The sequence below is a fragment of the Sciurus vulgaris genome (genome assembly GCF_902686455.1).
Source record: "Sciurus vulgaris genome assembly, chromosome: 6".
In the NCBI taxonomy this organism is placed as follows: Eukaryota; Metazoa; Chordata; class Mammalia; order Rodentia; family Sciuridae; genus Sciurus; species Sciurus vulgaris.
The window spans coordinates 143829709-143843527 of record NC_136466.1 but is presented as its reverse complement, the minus strand read 5'-3'; positions in this window follow the sequence as shown (position 1 = coordinate 143843527).

Below are 13819 nucleotides of genomic sequence, written 5' to 3'. Positions count from 1 at the left end.
CAAGCTGTTTGACTAAAGGCATAGCCTGGTCTACATCTCCGTCTTGCTGTTTGAGTCAATCTGTCTACAAAATTGGCATAGGGTTCATTGTTGCCTTGAACAACCTTAGATAACTGTCCTTGAAGATCGCCAGCACCTGAAAGCGTTTTCCAAGATTTAGTGGCAGCAGCACTAATTTGTTGATACACACTGGGGTGGAAATTAATCTGATTACCTTGTCCTTCATATGGTCCTTGGCCTGTCAGCATGTCTAGATTCCATTGAGGATTGCCTGCAACTGCATTACGTCAGGCAGTATCAGAATATAACTCCTGGTTGGCCACCTTCCACATAAGATATTGTCCCCCAGATAAACATGCTTTTGCTAAATTACCCCAATCAGTCAGAGTAAGATTTTGACTTACAACATTCTCTAATAAAGAAATGGTAAATGCAGCTTGTACTCCATAGGACATAACTGCCTCTTTTAGCTGTTTCACTAATTTTATATCTAATATTTGATGATATCTCTGATTGTTTTGATCTTCAAATATCGGAAATATTGGGAACACTGATTGAGAGTCTACATCAGCCCACTGTCTGGGGGCCACCCCTGTGCAGCAGGTACATGTGCCCCTACAACTTGGAAAAGAGTGGTGACCTGGATTATACACCGGAGGGCTCAGCGCGGTAGGGGCTAAATGCCACTGAGAAAACTTCTTTTCTAGCTCTGTCTCAGATAGTTCCTGTTCTTCAGAGTCACATCCCTGTTCTGATTCTGAACATCTACTTTCTCTTTCAGAAGCTTGACTTGATTGTTCTTCTTTTACAGTTTCTATATCTCTTCCCCTTCTCTTAGCTGTTCTTGAAATTTTGGTTTTTTGGAAGTCAGACAGAAACGAACTAATGTCCATATAGGCAAAGTACCAAGGGGGAGAGGCGTTTTTTTCATTTTGTTTATGGAAGTCCTTTCCCAAACGCTCCCACTGAGGGACAGTAAGGAGCCCTTCTTCTAAGAACCAAGGACAGGCTTCTTCTATAGTTTTAAGGAATGTCCGCGCAGTTTTAGACTTTAACGGAGTTTCATTTTCTCTTAACAATGCCTTAAGAGAGTCTTCCATGCAAATCCGTGAAATTTCTGATCCCATGGCTATAATATGGCCTCTCTGATCATCACAACAACAACAGAAACCAAATAAGAAAAAGTAACAAAAATGTTAACACAACTAACACCTTACACACATTCATTTACTACAGGACGTCCTTTGCTGTCTTTTGGGACAGCCTTCTGTTAGTACCTTAAGGCCACTGTTTCCTCGAATAGGGAAACCTGCTAGTTGACTGCTAGTTGACTGTGCTAGTGAAAAATTTTCTCCTTTATAACTTACCTGAGTGCTCACCGTTCCCCATAAGGGCCACCAAATGTCGCTGTCCAGTGGGACATAAAGACACGTACACCTCAGATTGTCATGAAGGAGCTTCTTTTTTATTCGGATAACATCCTCTCTATATAAGAAGTCTCATGCACAAGCAATTTCCATCAGATATGTCCACCCAATCCTGTTAAAGGTCAAGCAATCACAAGCTCAAGCATACATGTAGCCAATTGTAATAGCTTCCTGTTTATCTCCAGGTATACCAAGCATGCCCTTTGGTTCCCTGCCAGCCCACCTAAGATGAAAAAATAGATGATAAACAAATAAGATGAAATATACAATGTATTCAATGGTGTTAAGTAATATAAGGAATCATGAAACAGGAAATTATTATTTCACATGAAGTGGTCTGGGAAATCTCACTATATATAAAGCAACATTTGAACAGAAGCCTGAATAGTTGAGGAAACAATGTGCTCAGATACTTGGGGAAAAGCAGTATAATTCCAGAGAACATCAAAGGCCAAATTTCTGGAGTAAGCTTGCTAAAGACAAAGTATGGCAAGAGGACCAGCGTAGCTGGCACGGAGGGCAAGGGGAGAACAGCAGGGGCAGCAATCACAGTGGTGGTGAACCAAAACCCTGTTAAATTCATGCAGCAAGTCCAGAATTCAGGGGTCTTTGTAGAGAAAGAAATCATGATATCAAGAATAGAATCTATGGAAATGTCTCCATTTGGGGGATGGAAAAAGAGAAGGAGGGCATAAAAGAGATTAAAGGAAGTGGACAAGGGGATCTTAGGACAGCACAGGGTCACAAAGTCTCAGAAGGAGAAAGTAATAGAAGGGGACTGGAGTCAGAGTCTAGTTTATATCCTGCCCGAGAACTCTGCTGTGTAGCCTCAGTGGTTTCTTATTTTGCATGAAAACACCGAGTCAAGTCTTTGATCACTTTGGTAATTAGACTTACAAGAGATCTTTGAGAGGATGATTTCCCCTGAGTTGTAGGGGTGGCTATCAAGTAAGAGTAGTGAAGAAAAGCATGTGTAGACTGCTCTAGTTTTTGTGGTTGTTTGTGTTTTTAAAACTTTTTTTTGATAAATTTGACAAGTGGAAGAAAGGAGATAAGATGAAACTTTGAAAGTATAGCAGGTATGCAAGAATAGCTGTGACCTTCTGTCTTTGGGGATTCATGGTCAGTAAATCACTGTAGAACTCAAAATCAACCTGATGCTCATGTGTTTTGGCTAGGGAACAAACGGTAGCCTACAAAGACTCAAGTCAAAAGGCTTACTGAGATGAGGTATAATCTGTCCTTCAGTTAGTTATTAAATTAAAATTATTTTTTGCCTAGCCATTAGTTGTTTGTCTAGCCATCCTAAATGCTATTCGACAGGAAGTTTCCAGTCCATTTTGGCACGGTTGTGAAGATAGTGCAAGTAATATTTCTAAGCAGGTCTATTAAAATAGATCATTTATAATAGATTTTGGTGAAAGAACAACTCTTTTAGCTAGGTTTCATTCTGCAGTGGTTATAAAGACACAAAGTGGGTATTTACTGTTATTATAGCTACTTTTAAATTGGCCAATGTATACTAAGTAGGCCCTCTAATTTTGTGCTTTGTGCAATTCCTAGGGCAGTGCTGGCAGTCAATAAATGCTACATATTAATATTAATACTTTCCGTGTTACTTTCATTAAGATTTTATACCTTAATTAAATGATTACACTGGAAGTAAATCAGATGATCGGATGACTATAAAATATCTCAGTCCCCAAATTCAAAGATCAACATGTTAAAATCCAATGCACACTCCTCATAACTGACCAAAGAAAGCACATTTACGGCATCACATATAAGGTGTGATTTACTTTTCTCTCTATAAACTAGGGAATGAAATGAATACCCAATGATGTTTTTGGCTATTTGGACTTCCCAGGATGTGCTATTAGAATATCTTTGGGTCAGACACATTTTTGTCCTCATACAAACAGTAAGAGGCTAAGCCTGAAACCCCCATTAGAAAATGAAATTTTATAATGGAAAGGATCCAGTTCACTGGTGCTATAGATATCTGTCACTGCCACATCATAGAGCAGGAAAAAAAGTAAGATTAATATCAAATGGATCATTCATGTTAGTAAGGTTCTCAGCAGGAAACACTGAGAACTACAGAGCATCTCTTACTGATTGGGGTGGGAGGCCTGTGAAACTTCTGCACTACTGTAAAGATCTGTTTAGAGAAAAGGGAGACTTCTCCTTCCAAACCATCCGCATCGATGCTGAGTGTGCATGAAGGTGGGGTGGGCAGAGGAAAGAGTTTACAGAATATACACTATAAAGTCTAGAGGAAGACCAAAGGCCAATCTTAAACAATCACCCACTCAAAAGTGTTCTTCTGAGTTTTCCCACTCTGCTAGAGAAAATGTTGTCTTCACTGCCTTACACTTTGTTTTGCAATTGTTTTGCTTTTTAAAATCTGCATTTTTAAAAGGCATTTTGTATTAAAATGTCAAGTTGGTTGTTTTCAGTTGAAGCCTATTTGGATAGAATTACCCTCCAAAATACAGGTGGTTCCCCATTTCACAGAGGTGATACAAGATCTTTTTGATCCAACAAACTTTTATTACAAAATGTATTACATTTTTTACCATAAGTCTACTTATGATCAAACATAACTGAAAACTAGAAGTATCCAAGAACAGAGAAAGCATGCATATTTCAAACTCTAAAGTTAAGGGGGGCAGGCAAAAACTAGAGTCGTGAGAAAATTGTTATGAAGACGAAAATTGTGTGTTAGTTAGGAAGGTCCGACTGACTATCACGATTAAGGAATGGTCTCACGGATGTTGTGTGTGCGGCATGGGAGGTAGGGGGAGCAGTATGGCATTCATTTATTTTCCTTCTTCCTCTAATAGGCTTTTATATATTATTTCCTGAGGGAAGATTATATGCATGAAACAGTTGAAGAATGATTTTGGATTTTGAATACCCCTAAGTATTAAGTATTGATTGATATCTGTATCATGAAAGATACAAATTCCTTTCTTCTTGTTTCAGTATTTCCTTCTCTGTTTAAGACTCAAAATTAACCATGTTTGTGGGTAATCAGTATTAAAGTTTACACTTAAAAGGATTTATATTCTTTAAATTAACTATAAGATTCAAAGATTAGATGTAATTTTTTCTACTAAAAATAAGCAGTTTAACTTTGCTTTACTGAAAGATGCTTATGTATACTCACATTTTCTAGTAGTGTTGTAATATCTTCAGCATGGTTTTTATGTGCAATCAAACTGTTGTTAAGAAGAATTTTAATAAAATAAATAATACACCTAGGAAGAAAGCTAGTCAACCCCTCCACAGGAAACCAGCATGTAAAAAAATAGAAAGTTGCCATCTGCAACTATAATCTATCTGCTTCTGTCTACTAAATAGATTTACACAGAATTTTGTTCTGTGCCTGTTGCAGCAAGTTGTGATGAGTAATTAAAACACAAAATCTGTTAAGATTGATTTTCTTTCAATAAAATAATTTAGGCCCACTTATAGTCCCTAATTTCAAGTAATCGTTTTTATGGTGTGTTCAATGTGAACGTAAGTTTATTGAAGCAAGGTACAAACTATGGGTGTTGTTGCATTATTTATTTATTAAGACATGCATATTTTTAGTTTTAGATCCAGATAATAACAAAACCCCATATAAGGTCACTCTTAGTAACTTAAGTATATAATCTTACAGACATTCATGTGCACATATATGTAACACATAAACACACAATATATATACATACGTGTTCATTTTTTAAAAAAATTTCAAACCCTTTAGTCATTTTTTTCTTACCTAAATTGGTTTTGCATTTATCATTCTCAAAGCAATATTTTCTCCACTTTTTGCAGAAACACCCTCTCTTCTTAGCTGGTTCAGGATGTGTCACAGAGTCAGCCCTGGGGAAGCTTCAGTTACAAGTGCAGTTTGTGAAAGTGTCATGAGAACTACGGCCAACTGAGAGTTACAAGGATGACTTCCTTTGAATTAACTAGTTTCCACCTCAAATTCTTGTAGTTGATAATGTATAAAGCAATCAGGTCAGAAGTGTCAGCTGGCAAGAATGGTTGCCATGACTTTAGAGAGCCTCTCCTGAAGTTGTCATCTGTGAGCATACTGTGGATAACAAATGTTCTTCTGATCAATCACTTCCCTAAGAAAAGTCCACATATTTAGGTTCCCAATACTAGACATTCTTTCTTCAGTGCCTTCTGAAGTTGATTCTGGTACCAAACCAGAAAAGATTGTGGGTTCAAACTACTAGGAAGTAATTAGGCGTTGATGGACTGTACCGTCTGCTGGCATTTGGGAGGATAAGGGCCTTGGAGCTGAGATCTTAGATTCAAAATTCAGTATGACAGACCACCCACAAGATCTGTCTCTGACAACCCTCAGGAAAATGCCTACTGCAAGAGACCGTGAGCCAGGGAGCAAACCCAACTAGGCAGAGCAGCAGAGTTTCCTTTAATAGAAAGTCTCTCTCTCTCTCTCACTCTCTCTCTCTCTCTCTCTCTCTCTCTCTCTCTCTCCCTGCACACACATACACACACACTTCCTAAGAACAATTAATTTTGTTTTAGTCTATAGGTGGCTATAGATGCATTTAATCTGATTTAAACATTGCACAATGTATACATGCATCAAAACATCACATGGTATTCATCAAGGGTTATGATTTGCATGTTTTTCTGTACCAGTTAAAAATAAATTTAACTAACAAAAAATATAAAATAAAATAACACATAAACCAAACTTCCCATTTCATATGTTCAACCTCAGGAAGGATATACAATTTATAATTCCTTCAATAGCATGTGTTTGATACTAAATATCACCAAACGAATAATAACACAATCTATCTTTAACATTGGTTTCAGAAAATAAGCTGCACAGTACCATCCTAGAGAAAAATGCACCACTCTACGAAAGGATGCCAGGATGCTGGAATGAATAAGAAAGCTGTTCTGCTTTCAAAGGAGCTTAGTGCGCACTGGCATAAATATCTATAATGATTTTTATGCACTGATAATATATATTAATATGTATGGAATCTAAGGTGGGCATTGAATAAAGGAAATACAAAGTGTTAAAAAGACTCAAATATGGATGGGACTTGTCTATTTTGCTGAGTAATCTTCACATATTCATTATGATCTAGCCCTTGAGCCCAGGAAGGTACTTAAAATGCAATTTTATTGAATTAATAGCAACATTAGTTTTGCATATGTACATAACATCATTCATAAAATATTTTTAGCTGTAAGCATTATCATTACTAAAGTAATATTTCCTGTGTTTGGCATGTCCTGGTATATATTAGGTGTTTTAGTTTTTATTAGCCCATTAACTATTTTGAATGAATGAACGAATGCTGAAAATGAAATGAATGACCAAGGAACTAACTGATTCCAAAACCCTTGTTCCATTTATTAGAACTTTCTACCTTGTAAATTAGTAGTATGCTGGAATTTCCAAAGGAGCCAGAGTACTGATGCCTGCATACACTACATCCTAACATTCTGATTTAAGTGCTCTACGGTACAGCCTGGGTGTCAGAATCTTTCAAAGTTTCTCAGACACATTTAAGATACACATTGGGAAGCTCTTCCTTTATAGTCAGGATATGACAAATGAAATGAGAAATACACCATTTCAGCACAGCTTTTTGGGTTAAAACTAGACCACCTGTATATAATTAACCACTTTTCATCATTGAGGATTTGTGAATGCAACTCATGTGCTGATTGTGGAGTTTGAAGAATCTTTAGTGCTAAAAATATAACACCTTGCCGTAAAGGTAGAGACATACAACCAACATTAACTCATTATAATTACTTTGTATGGTTTCCTGGATGAGAAAGCATATGGTAATTTGGCACCAGATCTTCCTGTTATTTGTTTTAAGAACTTGCCAAATGTCTTAAACCATGTGTTTGTCAGATTTGAAATAGTATCATCTAAATTCTTGAGTCCTATATCCATACCTGAGTTGGTTCTAGAAGTTCCCAACAGATATATCCACAGTGACTCCCTTTTATCCATTGCAACACGTTTGGATCAAATATGTAGTAACTTCATATAATAGATTTATTGTCCAACCTACAAAAAAGCCACATGAAAGGAGGGAAAATCTGAGATCTGTAATGTGGTCACTGCCAACTCAGCCAAAACTAACTCTTTGATATCTTTATGTTCTTAACATCTGCATTTTGTTCAGTCTCCAGTGTAGTAGGAGAGGTAATAGAGGAGACAGATGAGGAAAATGGAGGAAAAACAGTATAATAAATCATCACAATGTATCTTCATCAGTCATGTTCAGCTATGGTTTCAATTATCTATTTTTCAGTAGAGGTTTCAGGGTGAGTGAGTGAGGCTTTCTTTCAAGCTGTTTTATGATTCTTTAAAAATCTGGAATGGAAAAAATTCTTAGACCTTGGTACTTAGATCCTAATTGAAGCCTCATTCCTACTGAAGCCAACAAGAAGAAATATAGAGGGATCCCATCTCAGAACCTATAAATTCCTCTTCATTGGTAAATAGGAGCCAATTGTTATGCCCCCTCCAACAAATGAACTCAGCTCTAGTTCTTTTCTCACATTTTAAAAGTGATAATTGTTCTAAAGTATGCAAGCAACTTAAGTACACCCTTCCATAGACCTGTACTTCAGCAGTAGAAAAATCATCTTCCTGACTGTCTGAACCAGTCTCCGTACTGTAGGGTGAAGCTGCTTATTCTAGGATCAGTGCAAATCATCTCTTTAGTTTTCATGATTTTGCACCAGACTTCAACTTCTAGTCACAACATGACTTAAATAGTTTGAAAATGAGCCCTCTCTTCTATGCCAGCTGAGGGTGGCCTTTGTTGGAAGCCCACAAAAGATGGAATGTCTGAGATCCTGAAGGTTTCTCTCTGGAGTTTTAAGACAATCCACACTTCTCAAAGATGTTGCCAAATTCACCAAACTTTTCATAAGTCTGACCCAAATTGTAGACTCCATACAGGGCCAATCACCAAGCCACACTCACTCATCTGGTTCAAATGTATAATTTCATTTGTATAACTGGCTGCCTCTGGCAGAGGGAGCAGTAGAACTGGGCACTGAAGCACAGCATGTGGGAACACAAGCTGGGGACAGGCACAGGCAGGCTTAGCAGGAAGGAGCTTGAACTGAACCTGGAGAGCCAGAATGGCTAAAGGGAGGGAAGCTGAGCAATATCTGGTGGAGCCAATATATATTTTTCACAAAATTGTCTGTTTTCATCAAGCTTGAGAAAGCTGAACAAGTAATAACTAGGGCTATTTGCACCCAAATATCTCTGTTCTGTTTCAAGCGACTGACATTGAAAAGGGAAAAAGGTATGGCAATGAGTCTTAAGATGTGGCCTTGGGATGGCGTGCATGTGTATGAGTGTGTGTGTGTGTGCGTGTGTGTGTGTGTGTGTGCGTGTGCGCATGTGTCCCAGTTCAATCTCTGGGTGGGTGCTGACATGTAAAAGGAACTTCATGGTAAAGGACAACAAGACCCTGAAATTCTATTTCATCACATCTGGTGACCACATGTTCCCTTCATAGTTTGGGATAAGGAAGCAACAGCTTTCCTTTATCTCTGCTTATCGACAATGTTTGGTATTTGTTAAAATTCACATTCCTCATGACAAGGTCCACAAACAGAACAGAAGAGAACAAAACAAAACAAGACTTCCAGTACTTTAAGACATGCTATCACTCATGTCCTCCTCTTTTTTAAATCATCATAATCTGTGCCGTTGGCTTAATGCAGAGGAAGGTGATTAAGTCAAGAAACTAAAAAGTAAGGGAAATAATTTAAAAATAAAGGACCAGTGTCCATGAAGGCAGAAATCAGAAATCAATGAAAAATAATATCCTAAGGTGTGGTCAGAATAAGCAAAACACCATTAAAACTTGGATAAAATTATAATTATACATAAGTGAAATCAGGAAATGAATAAATTGTCCTATCAGATATGAGAAAAAATGAAAATGGCTGTAGCCCTGATCAGTGATGTCAGGGATAATAAAAACATTGACTCAAAAAATAGTTTTGAAACTTTAAGTTTTTATCCTTGAGGCATTATGGATTAGTCATATGGTCAAGCTCTGTATCAAAAAATATTTTACCAAACCTGTGATAGAAAAAAAAAAATAGAGGAAATGCTGAACACGACTGACTGTGATAGATATTTAAAAACAAGTGCTGTGAATAGTTAGGAAAAAGAGAATTATATTGAAGGAATGACCAGAGAAAATTTTATGGAGAATGTAGATTTAGACGTAACCATCAAAGATGAATGAAATCACAAAAGATAGAAAGGGGAAAGGTCATTTGCCCTGAAGATAAAACCCAAGAAATATAAGGAAAGTTAAAATTCACATGAAGCATTTGAAGAATAGTAAGTAGAGCACCCTAGCGAAAGAGAGAGAGAGAGAGAGAGAGAGAGAGAGAGAGAGAGAGAGAGAGATATTAAAAAATATACAGGAAAACAAAGTCATGAGGAAACTAGGCACCATACCAAGGAGTTTGGATAACATCTTAAGGTGAGGAGAGTCCCCTAGAAGATTAAGAATGGGGAAAAATTAGACATTAGATCATTATTTTAGGAAAACTAATTCGACATTGTAAAGTAGAACAAAGAAAATTGAATAAGGAACAGACATAGGGACATCACTCAGTGAATACTATTTTTGAGTGTCTTCTCAGTAGTAGGAATTATGGAGGATATTACAGGTACACAGATGAATTTAAATATGGCCATTTCAAAAGACAATCTTACAATCTGATGGAAATATACAAATAAATTTTAAAATTGCATAGTTATTCTAAAAAATTCACCGAACCATAGTAGGGAAAGCACTTGATGTGAGTTTTGAAGATCAACCGATAATTCTCTATGGGATAGAATGAAAAAGGTCACTGAATGGCAGGAGCAAGCACCTAGAGACAGAAAGAAAAAGAACATTGAGGGTATTTTGGGTGAAGAGTCAGAGATGACAGGACTAGAGGAATGAGTAAAATGGAAGATGTGGTAAGCAGTTTGAACTACTGAAGGCAATAAAGATTAGCAAAGAATTTTAAGTAAGGGAGTAACATATGAAGACAAGCAATTTAGAAAGTTAACTCTGCCAAGCAGTGTGAAGTGGCTTAATTAGCAGCATGGAAAGTGATGGAGGCCAGTTAGCAGATTATTGAAGCAATCCAGGTAAGAAATAATGAGGGATAAAACTAAGGCAGCAGCCTCCAGGGAATGGAAATGATGGAATGGACTCATCAGTATTTAAGAGATAGAGAAAACAGAATTTAGGGACTGATTAGGCGTGGTTAGAAGAGGGGAAAGCAAGAAGAAATGATGACTTAAAGATTCTTGGCCTAGGTGGCTGGGAGTGATGGAGATGGAAGGATAGCCTTGGGAAATGGGGTGGAGAACTGAAGAGTGGGTTCAGTTTGGGATGTGCGTGTTTCAGGTGTCTGTGAGTCGACCAGATGAAGACGACTATCAGGCAGTTGCAAATAGGGGTTGGAGCCAGAAGAGAGGTTTGGACAGGCTCTGGGAGTCATCAGCGTACAGGTGATTGCTAAAATTAGGGAGCAAATGAGGTCATCCACAGAAAGAATGAAGAAAGAGAAGAAAACCTTGATGAGGACTTAATCCTAGGGGACACAGATTCTGAAGACCTCAGTTCAGGAAGAAACCAGAATAATAATTGAAAATAAAAGTAAGAGGAAAACAAGAAGAGAGCATATAATGAAAACAACTGAGAAATCCTGTGGGAGGAAAGTGGGGCTAGGGGTGAATTAGCAGGGACAAATACCGAAGAAATTCAAGTCTGATGATACCTAAAACTGCCTAAACACATGGGAAATTGACATTCTCTGGGGATTTTGGCATAGCAGTTTTAGTGATGTAGTGGAGCCAGTACCTGTTTCTTTACTGAATGGACAGACAGATTGGATAGGAAACAGTGCAAATGGCTATTCTTTGGCCAACTCTCTTAAGCATACTACTTAGGAGGGAATAGGGAGCAATCACTGGAGAAGAAATAATGGGTAGAGGGAGAGTTATTTTGTTTTGATCTGTTTTGTTTTTGTTTTTTAAGAAATTTATTTATTGGCTGGGATGAAGAAATCAGCAGAGAGGCAGCAAGGTGAGTATGTAGCAGAATTAGTTTTGAGATTGTCTGAGAATTTCATGTAGAAATTTGAAGGTAAAAAGAGGTAGTAAGGGAATTAGGGAACCAAGTTAGTTGTAAGTAAAAATGTATAGAGTCCTTAGATGATCTGAGAAAATATAAAATTGTAATACAGCCAAGATAAATACATTTTCCTCTAAACACTTGGCAGTCTAGATGGAGTAGTAAGGAAGGCAGATGTTTTGTCTGATCCAGGCTTGAGGATTGATGGAGTAGGTAGGCTAGAAAGACAAAGGGATTGTACCTTTTTCTCTACATAGTACAAAGAACATAGAGAGGAAAGGCAGTGTCTTAGTTAACAAATTCATTTGAGGGAGACAGAACCTAAGAGACAGACACAGAGCTCAGTGTAAAACCTTTAATCATTTCTGAACTTTTGCTCAAAAAATGCCTTTGCCCAATTTCTCATTTTTAACAAAGTAATTTTACTTCCTGCAATTTATCTGATAAATATTACCATACAGATACAAAGTATATCACTGTAGTACTGTCTATATTAGCAAAATACTGGAAAAAAAGCATGAAATAAATTACAACACAATGAAATAATGGACTACTAAGCACTTAATTAAATGAGGCAGATTTACATAGACTAATCTGCAGTAACTTCAAGATGTAGTAAGTGAAAAACCAAGATGCAAAAGGGTGTGTACTGGGTTCTATCTCGGCAAATTTAAAGAAATGTATATGAATGGATTGACACACACACATGCACACACACCTGTATAATATCTCTGAAAGGAAAAAGTTTGGCTATCATTATTACATCTGGAGATGGAACTATGGTTAGGGGTAGGGGTAAAAAAGAAAGATATGCTAGCTATAACATACATACATATCGTATTTTTTCACTTTTTTGCTATATACACGTGATTACCTGGACAAAAATGATAAAAGAAATTTGTCTGCCATCATTATACAGTATCCTCAGTAGTGGTGAGGAGTGGGTAGATCCAGACAGTGGCCCACACTCAAATAAATTTGTGCTGGCTTTTAGCTGAGTCCTACCAGACACATTAAATTTAGTTACATTAGATAAAATGGTGCATTTTTAGTACCCGGAATAATTTTTTGTATCCTGAACCAGCAAGATTTTTAGCTGAGGTTCAGAAAATATGAGTTATTCTAACAACATTGGCACGTGGAAAAAGACATTTGAGTTGAATTCTGACAAGTGCTAACCCAAAAGAGCATTCTATAGAAATATATGTCTTCAAAGCTTAGGGAAGAGATTGAATTTATAAAATGTTCAGGTGTAATTCTACTGAAACTTAAACATAATGTTTAAGTAATTTTTATTACTTTTTCTTGTTCAATAGAATTTGGTATGGCTTAAGAAAAATCTTTTGTTTTAAACATCTCTGATCATATTTTTTGTTACAGGGAAAGCACCTCCTAAGATTGAAAACCATTAATGCTTTTCTCCATTTACAGAATGTGAGAGATGTTTCTCATCTGCTCTGTGAATATACAATATGTACAGTTCAGACTTATTTCTGAAGAAATATATGCACGATTCTATAACTCATGTCTTGCTAAATGAGTCTGAGTGGAATCAAAAGTCACATTATTTCATGGGATAACCCGAATGTTCTATGAAAAGCTGTATGATGTAGGCCATATGATGCAGACAGCACAGATATACTTGGGGGGTATCTTGAAAAAAGTCTAATGTACCACACAAGCAGCTTTTGTAATGCCCAAGTCTGGTATGCATTCATCATTCAGAACTAACAGTGGCCACTGCCAAAGCCCACATTGTTTATTCTGTTGATTTATACTGTGGTTGGGGTGGGGGGTGCAAGGAGGAGAAAGAGAGAAAACCGGAGGGCAAGAGAAAGGCTAAAGCTCTACATCACTGTGGCTCTCATATGTTCTCTTCCCTGGTTTACCAGAAATCAGATTATTTGACCCACTTGGGTAGGTTATTAAGTACCCTTATAACATACCTGTGCTTGCGTTGCCAGCTCAGAAGTTGAGCTATCAGCTCAAAGAGAAACTGTGACAGCCCTGCTTCTCCTGTTTGGAACAGGTATTCCTCTTGTACTCTGTCTCTGCAGGTAGGACTCCCACTGACTGGCCTGTCTTTCCCCACTTTAGTACCCCAGGGACTACACATCCTTCAGAGGTTTGCTCAAGCTTCCTTTTTGCCAGGATTTCCTTGCTTCTCCAGGTGGCATTCTTTGTGTCTCTATGACTCCATGTTCA